Raw genomic sequence first — 4,215 nt, forward strand, 5'->3', positions numbered from 1 at the left:
TTCAAAATTTTCGCTCTATTTTTGTTTATAGTGCAAAAAATAAAAACCGCAAAGATGATCAAATACCACCAAAAGAAAGCTCTATTTGTGGGGAAAAAAGGACGCCAATTTTGTTTGGGAGCCAAGTCGCACGACCGCGCAATTGTCAGTTAAAGCAAAGCAGTGCCGAATTGCAAAAACTGGCCTGGGCATTTAGCTGCCTAAAGGTCCGGGGCTTAAGTGGTTAATAAACTTTTTTAAGCTATGAGGAGGAATGTTTTATTTTTCCTGTTTCCTGAGTCTTTGTCAGTGTCTTGCATCCGGTCACGGTGATCACATAACTTTCTAAACAAATCACCAGTTTAATATCCTCCAGGCTTTAGGAGGGCCGAACTGTGGTCATCGGGAGTAAAAAGTATCCTGGCATCACTGGGAGTAAACAATGCATTTTTGGTATTAGGGGGAGAAATAGTGCCCTCTTGCTGGTGTCAGTGGGAGGAATAGTGTCCCATCATTGGTGTCAGTGGAAGGAATAGTGCTCCTTCACTGGTGTCAGTGGGATTAATAGTGCCCCATTGTTGGTGTCAGTTTGAAGAATAGTGCCCCATCATTAGTGCCAGTGGGATTAGTAGTACCCAATCATTGGTGTCAGAGGAAGGAATAGTGCACCATCATTGGTGTCAGTGGGAATAATAGTTCTCCATTGTTGATGTCAGTTTGAGGAACAGAGCCCCATCATTGGTGTCAATGGGAGGAATAGTCCCCTATCGTCGGGGTCAGTGGGATTAATAGTGCCCCATCACTGGCGTCAATGGAAGAAATAATGCCCCATCATTGGTATCAGAGGGAAGAATAGTATCTTGTATTATTGGAAGGAAAAGTTCCCCAAGGGCCGGATAAAGGCACGCAAAGGGCCGCATTCGGCCCCAGGGCCGCAGTTTGGAGACAAAGGCAAAGAGAGTCAATGATGTCCGGTGAGTAGGGATCTTTACTCCCATTTATTTTGTCATTCCTCTGGAAAGGAACATCTGATATTGTTACCTTGGCTATTGGTGGTTTACATGCATTTAAGGCTACAGATGTAGTGAAGATAACCATTTAGGAACACAGACTGTAATACCTGTTATATGGACTGTTTTTTTTAATTACCTAATAATATCACATTTTAATTAACTTTGGGAATTTGCAAAGGGATTCCTTATTTGGAATATCTTCTGTTATCACATATAATATATTTATCACATTTCAAACACTCGCATATGTGAATAAGTGGATGGTTTTATTTTTAAGTTATTTATTTATTTAATTGTTGGTTTGCACTGGTCACTTTATTGACAAAATATATTTGGACACATATAAGCAAGCGCTGTTGGTCACAGAGGTTTCTCCAGTACATTGTATTACCTTTAATGTTGGGGTAGAGATAGCAGACAGAGCAGTCTTTTACATTTGTTTATTAATATTTGTTTATTCTGTACGGACATTTAAAAGTGCAGCAGTCTACTTCACTATTTTACTTTTATTTGTATTTTTTGAGCACGAGGTTCACTTGTATATATATATTTTTTTGGAAAAGATAAATAAATAAAATAATATATATATATATATATATATATATATATATATATATATATATATATATATATATATATATATATATATATATATATATATATATATATATACAATTTGGATTACAGTTAATTACTAGAAACACTTCTCACAGTACCCTATTTTTTCACTTTCATTATTTTCACGTATTTGTCAAGCACCATAAGCAATACCTCCTAAAGTTCACAAAAGTCATTTTTAAAGTTTCTTCATTTCCCATAATGCTCTTTGTGCTACATGAACATGAAGGGAGCCCCTTGTAAGGTTTTTTCTTTTAAAGGTTGGTATTCACATCCATCTATGTCAAAAGAAAAGAACTAAGCCAATTGCCTGTGTCAAAACTAACATTGCACAATACAAGTGATGATAGCATTATGTGCATATGTTTTCCTTTTTTTGGCAAAACAAAATGTGTATTTTAGTAACTTGTGTTTTTAAAACTGGAAAGTATGGGATTTATACATTGCTGGAAATGAAAGTTACAACAGTTATAAGGAGTTTGGACATTTTTATCAAGCTTTGTAGAGATAATTCAACATTTGAGTTAAATTATTACAGTTAAGCATATTATTAAGCAATTTTTTCATTCAATGTATTCAGTTAAAATCAGTAAGGCATGCCTTTTCAGCCTCAAAAATGTTGCTGTTATCTAAATATGTTTATTGTTGGATTGTTGATGAAACTGATTCATGGGATGTACTTAGTGCTTATTTTGTGAAAGCATTATCTTGCCGAAAGCATTTTTATTTTTATAAAGTTAGTTTGCCATAATAATTTCAGCTACAGCTAGGAAAGATCATGGCTTAAATCTGGTGACCCCAAAAATATAACATCTACTCCTAAGCCTGTGTATAAAGTTCTGAAATAAAGGATGAGTAAGTTCCAAAGGGTATGTAAGCCAAAAGGTTGTTTTTTTTACGTTTTGGATAGAGCAAGGAAGTGTTGAAACCCTTATCAGTTTTTTATTTCTCTGTAGGAGCGTGTTGAGAGGTGCCTAGTACAGAGGGTCATACAACTTGGTAATTAGTTTAAAGTCTTTCTTGGTTAAGATGGTGGTATACAGCCAATGTATTTTGGGTGACTATGGACGCTGCTTCTTTAGCTCTAACATATAGAGGAAGTCTTCCAATGGGAACACTTACGAGTGACCTGTCTGACAGAAGGTTTCCGCACTTTGGAGAGATTAGCTCTTTCTTCCTAAAGTATCTTCAGGGCAGGCAATGAAAAGATACTGCATATTCCCAATGGGACACAGATAACAAAGGATAAACATCTTGACATAGATTTAAAACATTTACATACACTTTTAGGTCCCTTTCACATGGACGGATAGAATGGTGCTTTTAGCTGCGGATTTTCTAGTTTTCTACCGCAGCTAAAAGCACACAATGCTTTTCTATGGCCCCATTCACACACAACGTTTAGCTGTGATTTAGTTGCATGCGGTTTAGTGCGAATAGAAAAAATAGAATTGAATGCGTCCAGGTGCGATTTAGCGCAGCTATATGCACTTAACCGCAGGTAATCACAATCTTTTGTGTCAACTGTGGATATCAGCGTGAAAAAAAAAAAGGAAGCACATCATAATGAAAAAAAAATAAAAAGGGTTGCTATGGAAATGACTACCGCAGCTAACGGCCGCATGTAACCGCACGTAATCGCAATGTACAAATGCAGCTGCCAAGAGCCTTGAATTTCACTGAAAATGTACATGCTTTTAATTGCAGCAAAACTGTCGTCCGTCAGAAAGGGGCCTTAACTCCCTCTTTTTTGCTACAGAGAAATTTCAACATTTACCCCCAGGCAGGCATTTTTGGCCAACTTTGAATGTGTTTCATAACTAGCAATAAACAGATAATGGCAGTGTGCGGAAATTTTCCATCACGAGAAACCCTTTCTTTGTACATGCATGGAACATATATTACAAATTAGGAGCAATTGTTGATTCAGATGCCATGATGTTGGGCAGATTTGGTGAATAAGTTATTATCTTGTGGTTAGGTCATCTTCTTTAGATATCGATTGCTCGACTGATCCAACTGGGACCTGAATCAGTAGTCCCAGAAAAACTGGAATCATTCATTTTTGGCCAGTTTCACATGGATGTTTTGTTCGGGTCCGCCCGCCAGTTTTATAGGCGCACCTGATTGGAATCTCGATTCTTCTGTATGGAGCGGTGGATGTAAATGGACATGTGCCTGTTTGCACCCATCTGCATCCAATCCCATCTGCCAAAATGAGACAGGTGGCAGTCGGGTGTAAACGGACAGGCAGTCTGTTTACATCCAGTGGCCCATAGAGGAGAGTGGTCTGTGTCATTGTCCGCTCTGCATGAGCACCTGATTGGAATCTCCAATGCATGAGCACATGATTGGAATCTCCATTCTTCTCTATGGAGCGGTGGGTGTAAATGGACATGTCTTTGTTTACACCCACCTACATCCAATCCTATCTGCCAAAAAGAGACAGGTGGCAGTCGGGTGTAAATGGACAGGCAGTCAGTTTACATCCAGTGGCCCATAGAGGAGAGTGGTCTGTGTCTGTGTCGGCTCTGCATGAGCAGTAGACATGTGCAGACTGGAATATTTTGTATAGTTTTTCGTTTTCGTTTGGAAAATAAATTTA

Source organism: Rana temporaria, chromosome 5, assembly GCF_905171775.1.
Source record: "Rana temporaria chromosome 5, aRanTem1.1, whole genome shotgun sequence".
In the NCBI taxonomy this organism is placed as follows: domain Eukaryota; kingdom Metazoa; phylum Chordata; class Amphibia; order Anura; family Ranidae; genus Rana; species Rana temporaria.